Genomic DNA, 15,793 nt, shown 5'->3' on the forward strand with positions numbered 1-15,793 from the left:
GTCTCCGCCTTGCTATTAGACCTGGTTCAGACCCAGGTGACCCCCGTGACCATCCACCACAGGCCAGGCCTTGGGTCAGCACTGCTTCATTTCAGCCTCACAGTAGCCCCGGGAGGGAGGTACTTCCACCTTCATTTTGCAGATAAGGAGTCTGGGCTCAGGTGTTCAGTGAAACAAGCCCTGACTTCGGAGTCCGCCCCTCCTTTCCACCAGGCTAAATTCTGGACTCTATCCCCAGGTTTCGTATCTTCCCCCATCAAAATATCCTTCCAGAGACTATGCCATTGCAGCCTAAACCCAGCCCTCTTTTATTTCTTGCACTATCTGAACCCTCATTCCCCCTCTCAACTTTCATTCAATCATTGATTTGACAAATATTTATGCAGCAACGACTTTGCGAAGCTGTGAAACCACCCTTGGGGCACTTACCTTCTAGTTAAGATAGACAGTAAAAAAAAAAAAAAACAGATATGCCATGGGTCAGATGGAGGTACGAGTTCCGTCTGGAGAAGAGACACAGGGCACAGGGGAGTGGGGGCGCTGGGGATGGCAGAGAGTGCTGCTCTTCTGTCATTGGTAGTCGGGGAGGCCTCATGGAGCAGGTGATGCTGAAGAACAGACCTGAAGGGACTGAAGGATTTGGCATGGGGGGTAGTGTCTCCCAGGGAGGGGAAACAGCAAGCCAAAGGCACTGAAGTGGGAGAGCCCCTGATGTCCGTGGGGAGCAGTGCGGAGGCCAGTGTGGGGCTGGAGCTGGCTGGTAGGAGATGAGGCTCGAGTGGGACGAGCAAAGAGGGCAGGGGAAGAGGTTAGGGCCGCGGTAACAAGAGGCAGAGCGTGGGGACCTTCTAGACTACTATAGGGACTTTGGGTTTTGCTCTAAGTAACCCAGAACATTTTTGGAAGATTGTGAGTAGAGAAATGACGTGACTTAACTTGGGTTAGGGACACCCTGTTTGCTATGGAGTTAATGCTTAAATTGTATAGAGTTTTTATCTGGAGTGATCATAAAGTTTTTGTAATGAATGGTGCTGAGGGTAGCACAGCATATGAATGCAATCAACAGCACTGAATCACATATTTGAATGCGGTTAAAAGGGGGAACTTTTAGTTCTCTACATATTACTAGAATAAATTTTTTAAAAAGCATAGGTCTGGGCAACACAGTGAATTCTGTTGTTAACAGTGGACCATAGTTAATAGTAAAATTATTACATTATTAAGATGTTCTTTTATGAATTGTAATAAATGTACCACACTAAGGCAAGATGTTAATAAAGGGGTGGTATGTGGGAATGCGGTACTTTGTGCATGATTTTTCAGTAAACCTACAACTTCTCTAATAAAAAGTTTTAAAAAACAACGAAGGATAGACAAGAAGCGGAGGCGGGAAGAATAGAAGACCAATTACGTGGCTTTGTAGTAATTCATACGCGCATTGATGGAACTAGGGGAAGTGGTGAGACCTTGGAGATAATTAGAAAGTAAAAACCCAATGGTTCTTGTTCCTGGTTTGGATGTAGGATACGAGAGAAAGAAAAGAATCAAGGACAGCTTCAAGGTTTGGGCCTGAGCTGGGGAAGAACGGAGTTGCCATTACTGAGAGGCAGAAGAGTGAGAGGAGTTTGGGACAGGGGTGGGGAATGAGTTCATTCAGTTTTGACCTTGTGTATTTGAGATGTCTGTTTGACATTTAAGTGGCAATGCCAAATAAGCAATTAGATTTACAAGTCTGGTGTTCAGGAGAGAGGTCCAAGATAGAGCCCAAAGTGTGTGTGGATGGCATTTAAATATGAGACTACATAATAATAATAGTAATAATAATAATAAATTCACCAAGATTTATATATCACTTACATATTCCATGGCTTTTCTAAATGCCTTACATATAGTAAATCGCTTGATCCTCACAAGCCCCCGAAGCTGCAGGCACTAGTATTATCCCCATGTTACAGATGAGGTCACTGAGGAGTGTTGATGGAGAAAAGATACGTGATAAAGCCCTGGGACAGACACACCCATGTTTCAAGGTCGGAGCGATGAGGAGTAGCTGGCGGGGAAGAGAAGGAAGCATCCAGGAAGCCAAATGCAGAAAGCGTTGTGAAGGGACAAAGAGATCTACTTTGTTTAATGTTGCTGATTGGTCAAGTAAGATGAGGTAATCTATATACAACAGAAAATTTCCCATTTTAATTGCTTTCAAGTATACAGTTCAGTGGTGTCAACTGCATTCTCAATGTTGTGCCACCATCAACACCAACCATTCACAAAACTTTTCCATCACCCCAAACAAGCTCTGTATCCACTGGGCATGATCTCCCATTCTTGACTCCCACCCAGCCCTTGGTAAACTGTATCCTAGTTTCTGACTTAACAGATTTGCATGTTCTAATTATTTCATATAAGCGAGATCTTAACAGCACTTGTCCTTTTATGTTTGGTTTGTTCACTGAACATGATGTCTTCAAAATTCATCTATGTTGTCACATGTATCAGAACTTCATTCCTTTTAACAGTTGAGTAATATTCCATTGCATATATCACATTTTCTTTATCCATTCCTCTATTGATGGACACTTGGTTGCTTTCACCTTTCGGTAATTGTGAATAATGTCACTATGAATATCAGTGTGCAGAAGTGGAATCGTAGGGTCACATTATAATTTTATACTTAAATTTCTAAGGAATCACCAAATTGCCTTCCCCAGAGACTGTTTTATTTTACATTCCCACCAAATATGAAGGAGTGTTCCTATTTCTACCATTTTTTCTAACACATGTAACATTTGTTTTTAAATAGTAGCAATTCTAGTGGGCATGAAACTGTGTTTCATTGTGATTTTGATTTGCATTTGCCTAATGGTTAATGATGTTGAGCATCTTTTCATGTGTTTATTGGCCATTTGTGTCTCTTATCTGGAGAAATACACCCTGAACTCATTTTTAAGAAGTTTCTGTGCCCGGGGAGAGCTTCAAGGAGGCTGCTGTGTGCACACTGCCCACGAAACCCATAACCAGCCACACTCCTAGAATGGGCATGAACGCTGGGTGTTCCAGGGTTGGGTTTGAAGCAGACTTTGAGGAAGGTGTTCTGGGTATCAGTTGATCATAGACAGGAATCAGGGCCTCACCTGATTCCATTTATCACTCTTCTGCTAATGCCAACAGAGTCCATGTCTCCACGAAAGCACCATTTTCTTTTATCTTTTGAATAATGTCCCTCCAGATTCTCTGCCCCATATTTCCCACTCATTGACACCTAAAAATTCAGCTGTCACAAAACTTTACTTCAAATCTTCCATCCTGCCCCTCCCTCAGTTTTATTTCCCAGGCCTGCTGCCCAAATAAGTACCAATGTTCAGCCCCTGGCAGTTTGCACATTCACCATAAAATATACCTTTGATTCCTCCTTCCCTCTGCAATTCCTTTCACTCCTCATCCCTTGACAACTTCTGGTGTGTCATTCATGTGATATCTCTCAAGTCCACCCCCATTCTTTTATTTCTGCTGCCAAAATGCCAGTTCATGCTCCAGTTATCCCTCCGTTCAACTAGCAAAATCTATTGCTTTCTGCCTTTGCAGTTTCTTTTTTCATATTTTCTCCTCTTTGTTTCCTTGCAATTTCTCCCTCTCACTGGGCTCTTGCCATGCCTCCTAGTCTCACAACTCCCATCTTCATTCTTTTCATCACCAAAATGGTTCTCACAGACCGATTTACCCCACACACCACTTCTTCTCACCATTACCTTGAATAAGGCCCCAATTCACAACCCTCACAACTGTCTTCTCCCTAAAAACAAGAAAGCAAAAAAGCCACCCCTTCCAGTAATGGGACCATTCACAGCATAGCCTTATTTCAACAGGTTCTGTCTCCACAATTGGCTGGCATTGCCTCCATGGGGTGCACCCACAGACGGTGGGATTTTTAGAGATTAGGGCTGAGGTTAGCGTTGGAGATATTATGGAACTTTGCAGAGTGGCTTCTGCAGGTGGCTTCCTAACCCAGGTGTAGTCACAATCAATTCCATTCTCCCAGGTACACTATAGTAGTTCTGATTAAGAAGAAATTCCACCATAGGGTGAGAGTGTGGGTCATGCTTCAACAAATGTGGTCGGTGGAGGAGCAGCAGCTTGGGCCTCACTTGGGAGTTTGTTAGAAATGCTGAACCAGATTGTGCATGTTAACAGGATTCCTGGATGGTTCGTATTTACATAAAAATTTAAGAGGCACCGATCTAGGCAACACTTCTGTACACCAGGGTTCCAGCTTTGTAAACCAGATCAGAGGCTCCAGAACACAGCTATTTTGCAGTCAATTTATAGTGGAGCAGAGTGCAGAGAGCTCTCTGTAGCATAATAGATACTAAATCAAGTTTATTTACTGGCAAACTGATTAAACGGCCTCGTCCCTTAATTATTTTGTCTTCTATAAATTGCGCGTCGAGTTGCTAATTTTCTAGTGATTTTTCAAAGGAAGATATTCTAAGGGTCACTATGAGGCACCCTTTGTGCTAGAGTAGCTTCCACATGTGCTAAATGACCACACACTGGGAAAGAAGCGGGTCAACAGGGGCACTTAAAGATGTGGCCCCTTAGCCTTGCCCCACCCACTAAGATACCTGCACGTGCCTGCGCTTATTCTTAGACTGACCTGCCACCTCTAGGTTGTCATCAGCCAGCATTCTTGGAAGTCTTAAGAAAGAGAGTCCCTAGAAACACTGATGTTTGGACCCATGTGCACCTCCTATCCTCCAGACTCATGGAGAGGAAGAGAGGCTTCTTTGGCAAGTGACCAGGAAGCCTGGACTCAGCATCTTGGTAGATGAGAGGTGGGAAACCTAATATGAGAGGGACCCATCTGGTCATCTCCTGCTGAAATTAGGTCAAGGGTCAGAAATGCACTCCCAATAAAACCTATCTCTAGGCAAGCAGGTGTGTGTCATATGAATGGTAATCAAAAAAGAGCTTCAAGGAAAGGGAAGGTTTCTATCTGAATGGCAGCGCCTGCACTACAGTTCCACGCCACTCAGGTTTTGAATTGAATGCACCTGCCCAATGCACTTAGAAAAACATCTGGAGCCATTAAGAGTTCTGTACTTAGGAGCCATTCTGGATCAATACCGTATGAGGATGTAGAAATCTTCTTTCTGTTTGGGATAAAAATTTGCTTGAAACACGTAAGAACCTTTGAATCTGCCTTCATTAAAAAACCAGTGTTATTCCTAAAGTTTTCATTTTGCTCCCACAGACAGTTTCCTTCTCGAAAATAGTAATTCAAAATATCTATCCATAATTCTTAGCATCTGCTCTGTATAGAGCATCATATTTTGATGTTCCAAGAATTTTTTTTAAATAAAGGAAAGAAAGAAGGATAAAAGGGAGGGAGGATTAAAATATGTATTCTCTGGAAAGAGTTTCCTCTTTGAGAAGCCAACTTGAAAAATATTTATAGTGGCAGATTTTTCTGTTGGTTAATTGATAACCTACACATTTTTAGTAGAGGGCTATTGGCAAAAGCAGGTGAAAACAGTAAGCAATGCATTATTATATATCAATTCACTCTAAAGGTTAATAGCTCTTTGTTGTGAGTAGGCCCTCTATTATCTCTTCTGTGATCTGTGATCTTCCTTTGCACTCACAGTTGTCCTTATACCTAGATAGTGCTTCATTCGGAGGTATTGTGCCATATTTTTTTGATTGAATATCTATGTTGCTATGAAAATTTCCTAAATGTCTACAAGGATGTTTGCATTTAATACGTTCTACATTTCACAACTAGGCCTGGGTCTAGCCTTACTTAACCCTTTGCCTATACTGACCATTTAGACCACGTCATAAATAAATAACCTTCACAGGGAGGGCCACTAGACAGAGTTCTCACCTGCCATGCCAGAGACCTGGCTTTGATTCCCGGTGACTGCCCATGCAAAAACAATAATAATTAAAAAAATTAATAATCTTCACAAAGGAGTCAGAACAGAACCATTTTTTGAACTACAAAGCAATAAACCACCCAACACAAAAATGAGCAAAAGATATGGACAAGCAACTCACAAGGGAAGAAAGTGCAGATGCCCAATGCATCTATGAGAAAATGCTCATCCTAACTTGCTTTCAAGGACATGCAAGTTAAAACGCCCAGGACATAACAGGCTCACCCATCAAATGGGCAGCAATCAGCTAGAAAGGTGCATGGGTGAGGTATGGGTTCTGAAGTCCGGCTATGTTGGACCAAAACCAGGTTCTACCACTTGCCAATCACACACCCAGGACAAGATTCTCAACTTCTGTGGGCCTGTAAGTGGGTAATAACATTATAGCTACCTCATTGAGTTGTCATGAGGATTAAATGATTTAACACACATAAAGCATTTTGAATTATGCCTGGTACAAAGTAACTACTTGATAAATTTAGCTATTATTAGCATCAATTACTGAGGAAGACAAGGGGAGGCATATACTTTCATATATTGCTGGTTGGAATATAAATTGGAACTGCTACTTTGGGAGGCAATCCAGTAGCCATCTATTAAAGTCAAAGGCTTGCATGTCCTATGATCCCGTACTCATTTCTGAATACCTTCTCTTGAGAAATGCATATATTTGCTTCATTCTCAAGCTCACTGCTACATTACATATAATAAAAAAATCTGGAAACAACAGAATAGCTGAATGGCTAATTATGGAGTAACTATGGCCTATACATACTATGGAATACTATGTAGCACCTTAAAACAATGAGGTAGATTTCTGGGCAATGAGAAGGAATGATCTCCAAGACATATGGTAGGATGAAAATAGCAAGTACTAGTACAATACATACAGTGTTATATAATTTGTGAATCCACCCCCCCACAAACCCTTTATATATACAGTCATTAAGCTAAGGTGTTGGTATTGTATAGTGTAGTCAGAGGACGTTACCGTATTTGAGTTTACCTTTTTCTAAGGCATTCCTCTATTATTTATATAATAAATTAAATTTTAAAAATCCTTAACATGAAATAACAGGAAGACTTTAATCAAGCATCAGTCTTTTCGAGAGACAAGAAGTCGATGGGATTTAGCTGAGACTTTCAAGAAGCACGGGACTGGGTAAGTGAGGACTGGATGGGACAGTCAGCCTCCTAACCGAGGCTTGGAAAGGAAGAGGTAAAGGGCAGCTGGTCCACCTAGAGAAGGAGAGTCTTGAAAAAAGAGATGGGAAGCAAAGTTTCAATTGATGGAACTTGGCCTTGATCTGCGAGGAAAGAGAGAACCTAAAACCTATTTCCCCTAACTCCCTTTCCTCCTCTCTCTAGTGAAATGCCCTCCAGTGATAGGTTTCACAAATTAGGAGGAAGGCGGGTAAGGATGGGGGCATGGTAGAAGGAAGAAAAGAAAGGGTCATAAAAGATAGAATCTCATAATGGCTTGTCCTTTTGCTGCAGCAGCTCCTTTTTCAAAGAGATTCCACGCACCTGGAGGGAACTTGATTTCCTTCTGAGAATATGCCTTTCAAGTAGATTAAAAACTATTTTCATGAGCTGCGGCTGTTTACATGCAAACCTGTCATTCAGATGATGTGTGCCTTCACAGACGCCCACAGAGGCTTATCAACGTCTCCTTTCTTTTTTTTGGATAATTTCTCTGGGTTCCTATGCAGTGTGTCTGGGCAAGAGAGGGAGATGAGGGCGTTTTATTTCCTCAACGAGGTGAAAACAAACAAGGCAAAGAACATGATGAGCGTGGGACTGGAGCAAGAGTCCAGAGTCTTCAACAGCTAGGAGGAGAAGACAAGATAGTCTTAGAATTTGATCAACCTGGGCTGAGCTTATTCTCCAGACAGACGAGACCCACTCCAATTTAAGGGTTTAACAACTTTCCATTGCCACCCAATCTTGAATACATCCTAACAAAGAGGCCACACTCTAGGAAAGAGAAAGACTCATCTAGAGAAGGACACACTGGCTTTAGGAAACATGGGGAGGTGTAAAAGGGCTTTGAACTCAGTCATTATGGACCCCAAATTCTAGAACAAATTTGAAAACATACTCTGAAGTTTTGTTGCTCATGCCAAAGATAAATTTTAGGAAGCAAGTAGTGAACAAGTTTAATTTAGAAGCTACATTGTTTTCTAGAATTTATGAAATGAAATACAAAAGTATTCTCCGCAATAGTTTGGTCTAAATTCTAAAAGAATAATTAAAGAGCTAGTTTGTGGGCCTTAGAAAAGAAAAAGTTGAGCCATTCAAGCCAGTGTAAGGCAAAAATAGATGCCAAATTGATGTGTGTGTGTATGTGTGTGTGTTTGGCTAGGATAGTTACATTGATCCATTAGGCAAATACCAAACGCCATAGCTGCACTGATTTCAGCAAGACTTCTTAAAAGGTTTTATGGACAAAATGGAAAAACACGGTCAGGATATTAACAAATGTAGCTTGATTTGTAACTGACTGAATGACATTGCCCTAGTGTGATTAGTTTTACCAGGTTGTACTACCTGGAAGAAGATCCCAAGAGATTTCACACGGTTTGTCCTGGCTCTGTCCTAACTTGGACAAACACGTAGAAAACATGCTTACAAAGCCAGAGAGCACACAAAAGAGAAGGAACATCTATTGCCTGAAGGGATAGGATCAGCATTCAAAATTATCCACCCCACTCAGAAGTCAATAAAATTGTAGTTTGAAACCAGTGAGATAAAATATAGCAGTAAACAGTTCTGATTAAAACAACAACAACAACTCATTCTGTAAGGTCAGTGTATTGGAGATCTATCTTGGTAGCAGCTCAAGGAAAGAAGTCATAGGGCTTTTATTGACTTTAAATTCCATAACAATCATTAGGATGGCATGTCTAAAACCTGGATGCACAGGCAGAATGTATACCTCTGGGCTAGATTGAATTAATAAAATACGGGATCCAAATCAAAGGGTGTTATTGCTGTACTCAACACCCTGCCCTGAATTTGGGGTATCATGTTCGATATTGGGCATTGCCCATTAAAAGGATGTTAACAACAAGCCACAGAGGATCCAGGAAAGAGGAAAAGGATAGTGGTAAGAAGTCTTAAAAGTGTGTGGAAAGGATCTAAGTCTCCTTTAACCACCGCCGCTCCTCACTGTGGAGGGCCAGGAGCAATTAATCAGGCCCAAGCAGGGAAAGTCCCCACACCATTGGGGCAGAATGTTCCCGAGAGTTAAACAATAACCAATGCTAAGAAACTGTGGGAATGGGATAGGTTTTGGCAACGGCTAACGACATTCTTTCTGCTTCTATGAACCACTCGCTTGCTAGCAACTGCAAAGAAACCACAGCATGATTTTAGCCTTTATAAGCACACCTTGATAACCTCTGGGGGCTGCTCTCTGAATCCTCTTTCTTGGAGGTTTCTGAGGCAGTCACCAGCCAGCTAATAAAGACTCCAAATTGGCTTGCAGTTTTGATTTGTGTGGTCTCTCTTTCAGTGCACCCCACAACACTCACCACCTTGCCACACTCGCCCCACCTCACCTGGCTTGGTCTCTTTCACAGCATCACCACACTATGGGCTTCGGCGCTTGCTGGAACGTGATGGAAACACATCATCTCCTGAGGGAATCACTTTCTGGCAAGTCTACAAGAAATGTATTCCTTACCCTGAATGGAAATCTCATTTCTATGACTCTTCCGTTCACGGGTTTGGATCCTAGCACCCTAGAGCTACACAGGTCCATTTTAATCCCTTTCCTGTATTAAAAAAAAAAAACCTTCAAGCAACTCAAGAGTATGATGATCTTGCCCCCAAAGTATTTCCAGGTAAAATTGGGCTGTTTTAAAAGATTAATTTGCAAGATCCTTTCTTATCTATCTGCTGCTTGCGAAATTGTCTAATCCAGAGAAGAAGACCTTATTGTCATCCTTTCTTCCTTGCACACTTCAGAAGCAGAAGTGAGTAATGACGAGCCTGAGTTGGCTTGGCCTCATTAGCACTGTGCCCAGCACACCCTCCGAGGCCTGGAGATGTTTAAAAAGTGCAGCAATGGTTCCTGAATGTGAATTTTCTGTTACTTCAGGTGATCTGCAGTTTACAAAAATTCTTAGAATACTCTTTTAGCTCACATTGATTTTAAAAATAAATGTGTGCCCTGGAGTACCTCAGAAGACAATCGGAATCCCAGGTCGCATTCCAAACAAGTCGAAATCACTGGTTCATTTTGCCATCTTCTCTTCTATTTCTGAACTAGTTTGATTATCTTGCATTTTTAATATTCTCTGAATGCCATTATGGTTCCTTTTCTAAATGTGACAGCCATTTATATTTTTAAAATGCTGCTGCTGGCATTGCTATATATTTCCATTTCTCCGATATTTACCTGAGTGCCTGCTCTGTGCCTGACACCTCGAATCACCTGGCAAACAAACAACAAGCAGTGGGTGAGCTTTTCTGTCCCATAGTATGAGGCAAAATCCCTAACTTATTAAGAAGTACTGAGATAAAGGGGAGCTTGGGTGACTTGCCTTAGAAGAGAGATAGAGTTGGAACCCACTCTCCATCCTTTTATTCAATAAGCTCATAGAGGCTGCAGCATAGAAGTTGTGTTCATTGGTGTTTCAGAACCTATTTTTAAAGCTCACTTGTTCAAAGTGAATAAAATGTTGCTTGTGTAAGTAATTAATCAAGAATTACATAAAAGGTTTATTACAAGGCCAACAGTAAGCAAACTCCTGAGGCACTCAGCAAATCCTCTCTTTCAGTAAATAATTACTTAAGTTAAAATTATTTACTAAATTAAGTCATTCCTTTTGTCATATCTCTGAGACTTCAAGTAATTGGTTGGGCTCGCTACGGTTTAGTGTTTTATAAAGAAAAGAAATAGTGCTACATAATGAATTAACTGTGCAATTAGTTATAAATTTAGCACTTCAGAAACACATTTTTAATGACTAAGAACAGGTACAGAGAACCCTGCATATTTTTAAAAAAGTACCTAGGTATAATTTTCCATCTTGTTTAATACAGCGAAGCCGGGAAAGTGTTAGCACAGCATAACTTAGTATTTTCCATTTAGTGAGAGTCAGCAACATGGAAAACCCATTTTGGGCAGAGCTGTAGCCACAGGCCTGGTCCTGGGCTCACTGTGAGAGCTGCTTTGGCCTCGAGGCTGGTCCACCTCCGTCTTTTCTCTCTCCAGCTCCCACAGAAAGATGGAGTTTTTGTGGCCGTCTTCCCTGCATCTTCCCACAGTTACGGAGGGGAGGACAGTGATCTCATGCCTAGAGCTTTCTATCTCTCCCCAATCCAAGACACTTCACTGTTACTATTATGAGAGTAATTGTGAAAAATAAAAGCTGGATGATTGAAAATCTTTCATTAACTGTTTTTTATTGTGTTAATTTTTAGGAGAAAAATGCAAAGCATCCAGTTTGAAAGAAGGAAGCCTGAATTCCTCTCATTGCACATTTGTATCCCACAAGGGCATATTCTATCACTTTGCATTTCTCCACATGCTTTTGGATCCCTAGTCAAGTAACAGGAATTAAGCATCTACCACCATGTGTCGGCATGGAGCTGCAGGGTATTCCAAGTGTGTTATCTCAGTTCAGCCTCATGACAGCTCCATGATGCTGGCTTGACAAGTGTGAGCTCATTGAAGAGAAAATAGAGACCTGTTTCCAGTGCCTCCATTTCTTTGTAACTCAGCCAGAGAGTAGGACTTCGGTCTTTTGATTCCTCTCTTTACTCCCTCTCTCCCATTCACACACATACTCCCTCTCTCTCCCCCTCTCTCTCCCTCTCTCATTTTCTCTCTCTCTCTCTCCAAGAAGAAATCAAGACTGTATTTCAAATGCCATTGTGGATATGTCTTTATGCTTTGAGAACAGATGGCTAAAGTCCAAATGACCCTAATACCCCCAGAAAATCCTCCTCTTGTGTGTTAGTTAGTTGCTCTTGCACAGTTTCTAAAGTAGGAAAAGTAATCACATCTGTTGTAGAAAGACATAATTTTGCCAGCAAGGATTGAGATAAAAAGTTTGGATCTTCACCCTAAGTAAATGTGTTAGTTAGCTAAAATGCCCATTCCCCTAACATGCCAAGTTAAGGTCTCACTCGTTCAATGATGTCTCTTTTTTTTCTGCTGCCAGAAATTGTGTTGCGGTACGTAGACTTGCTTTCTGTTCCCAGGCTAATTCCAGTGGCTTTTGCTCAGTCCTTATCTTCCTGACCTCTCTGTAGCATTTGATCTCACAGAACATCCCACTGCTTTATTAAACAGTATCTTTAGCTCCTCCCATATGCCAGGGGCTTTGCTTTGGATAGCTCAGGGCTATCAGGTGTCACCAAGACCTCTGCAACCCACGGTTACATGAAGTGAACAAGAGACAGAGTGGGCTGAGATTGCAGCAACAGGGCTTTCAGCCTACTAGGAAAGGGGTAGTAGTAGAGGTGAGAGGAAGAAGTGGGTAGAGTCTAAAGGTATATAAGGCAGGACTGGCAGGACCTGGTGAGCAGGTAGCTAGGGAGGGAGGGACCTAGGATGGCTTCCTAGTTCCTGGCTGGACAGTGGGGTCATTCCTGAGACAGGTGGGGCAGGGGATGGGGCAGGCTGTAAGAGGCACATGGAGTAGAAGGTCCCTGTGAGGTCTCCTAGAGATGCTGCTCAGGAAATATCCATGGGTCAGGAGAGACATCTGGCCTGGAGTTATGTACATAGGAGCTGTGGCAATGTGGGTGGTAGCTGAAGTCTGCTGCGATCAGCTTGGGAGAGTCTGCAGAGCGATAAATGAAGAGGCCTCAGTACAGAGACCTCCAGACACCCCCTCCTAAGTCCTGGGTAACTACCCGACCCCGTGAAGACAGATCTTCTACTTTAGCAGGTCCCTCAATCTGCTCCCCTTTTGCATCCCCACTCCTGCTCTCCAATTCAGGTCCTACTCACTTTTAAAAGATCACTGTAACAGGCAGGTCCCAGATGTGTCCTTTATCGCCCTTCTGTTTACCTTTCTTATAATTACCAAACTAATTTTCCTAAAGCCCGACGCCTGTCATGTTACTTTCTCCTCAAAAACTTTCCCTGTCTTCCCATCCCCTGCCAATTAAAGTATCATCATTTCACCCTAAGACGACCTCAGCTCACACAGATAGATCTTTACTTCCACCTTCTTTTTATTCTTTTCTCCATCCGAGCTGATGTATGTGACCTTGAATGAGTCCTTTTCCCATCTCCTCCTCCACTTCTCCATCTCCTCCATCCTATGGAGGGATGCCAAAAGGGTTTACTATGCGCTGAATGAAAAGATGTGCCTCAGACCTTAAGGACAGATATCTACCTGCTGGCATTGGCTTCCCCTCAGTCGGTGAAGCCAACTGCAGGCTTGGTGGGGTGTGAGGGAGACAGACTTGGGGCCTTAAATGGAAGCATTTCAGCTGCCAGCCAACCGTTTCTGACAAGGGGAATCATAATCCACTTTGAAAGAACTTTATGGAAAGAAATTCTCTTTGCACCTTTCCTTTCGAGTTGCTTACAGCCAGTCCATCATTAATATTAATGCAAATATTTATCTAGCTCTGTGAGCCAGTCCTGTAGGGGAAATGGAGCTTGCAGTCTTGTCTAGAAATGATATAGAAACAGAGGTCCCTATATGCACAAAGGCGAGCTCCCTGGGATAGAATACCAGGGCTGGCTGGTGGTATGGATGACAAAAGACTCATCCAGCAAGATTTATTGAGTGCCTACTATGGGCCAACTATTATTCTATGTGCTGAATGAAAAAAATGAACAAAGACAAAATGAATGCCTTATAGAACCTACACTCTAAAGACAGGAGACGGACAATACACATAATCAATAAAGAGACTGTATGCTGTGTAGAAGGTGATATGTGCTGTGTGGGAAAGGCAGAGCTGAGTTAGGGAGATTGGGAGTGCTAGGGGAGGAGGTGTTACTATTTTACATAAAGTCACTAGGGCAGGTGTTGCTGAGAAGTTATCATTAGAGCCAAGACTTGCAGGCGATGAGGGAGTGTGGCATGCGGATATCTGGGGAATGTGTTTCAGGCAGAGGGAATGGGGCGGGGGAGGGGGGCAGAAGCCCTAGGCAGGAGGGTGCCTCACGCATCTGAGGAAGAGGAAGGATATGAGTTTGACAGGAGTGCAATGAGTAAGGGCAAAGGCAGAGGGATGTGAAATTAGAGAAGTAACAAGGGGTGGGGGGGAGCAGAGTGAGAAGACCCCTGAAATGACACCGCTGGAAGGTTTTGAACAGAAGAATGATTCAACTACTGCTTTAAAAGCATCCCTCTGGCTGCTGTACTGAGAATAAAACATTAAAGGGTAAGGGCAGAAGCAGGAAGGCTGGTGAGGAGGTTGTATTTTTGTCCTAGGGCTGCAGTTAGCAAATTGCCACAAACTGGGTGGCTTAAAACAAAAGAAATTAATTTTCTCACAGTTACAGGGACCAAACATCCAAAATAAAGGTGTTGGCAGGGTTGGCTCCTTCTGGAAGCTCTGAGGGAGAATCCGTTCCATGCCTCTCTCCTAGCTTCTGATGGCTGCTGGCAATCGTTAGCCTTTCTTGGCTTGAAGGTTCATCACTCCAGTCTCTGCTTCCATCTACTCCTCCATTACTCCTCATCTCTTCCGAAGTCACTTGTCATTGGATTTAGGGCCCACCCCATCCAGCATAATCTCATATCACGATCCTTAATCACATGTAAAAAGACCACTTTTCCAAATATGGACACATTCAGGGGATTAGGACATGGCATATCTTTTGCGGAGACACTATTCAACCCCCTGCAGAGGCTATTGCAATAATCTAGGTGGAACAACAGTGCCTGGGAGCAGCAGAGATTATGAGTGGTTGGATTCAGGGTATATTTTGAAGGAATGGAAAACAGGATTTATAGATGAATTGGATGTAGGGGATGAGAGAAAGAGAACAATCAAGACTTTTGATCTGAGCTGCCACAAGGAAGGAATTGTCATCTATTCAGTTGGGAGAAGCTGAGAGTATAGCATGTTTGGGAGGTAAAATCCACAGAAGTCAATTTGGAAGGTGTTACGTGTGGAACATCCTTTAGATGTCCAAATGGAAACACTGAATGGCCTGATACATTTACGAGTCTGGGGTTCAGGGAAAAGGTCAGTGCTATAGATAAAAATCTGAGTTCAAATCATGAAGGGTTTCCTCTCTAATAATAACAATAAAAACCAAACCCTTGTACCATCACCAGCACCGCGCCCATCTCACTGTTGATCACTTCCATGTGGCAGACCCTAGGCTGAGAGCTTTCCTCACGTTATTTCATTTACCGCTCACAGCCACCCCATGACACAGCCATTACTAACCCCATTTCACAGATGAGAAACCTTGGGTTTAGAAAACTTGCATATCTCTTGCCCCAATATCACAGAGCTGGAGAGAACTCATCCCTAAAGGCAGCGAGGATCCAGTAAAAAAACTGACAAGTACATCATCAGGTGTTCCTTTTGGACAAATTTCCGTGTGGACAGCACAGCAGCCAGAACAGGGCAATGTGAGAACTGGAGGTGAAGAGACAAGTGAGGAGGTCATTGCAATAACCCATGGGTCCAGGCAAGAAGTGATATGGGACTGAATTAAGGCTGGGGTTGCAGAAATGGATGGGGGAACAGGTCCAAAAGTTACCAGGGAGCAAGGCAAGGCAAGGGGGGGTGGTGGTGCAGGGAAAAAATGCACAGGTTCTCTGGGCTTCTGGCCTGGGGAAATGGGTGAAGGAGGGTGCCCATAACTAAGGTAGGGAAGACGGAAGCATGGTCCCTGAGAGGAGCGTCGCGGGCTGCTGCCA

Source organism: Tamandua tetradactyla, chromosome 4 (assembly GCF_023851605.1).
Source record: "Tamandua tetradactyla isolate mTamTet1 chromosome 4, mTamTet1.pri, whole genome shotgun sequence".
NCBI classification, from domain to species: domain Eukaryota; kingdom Metazoa; phylum Chordata; class Mammalia; order Pilosa; family Myrmecophagidae; genus Tamandua; species Tamandua tetradactyla.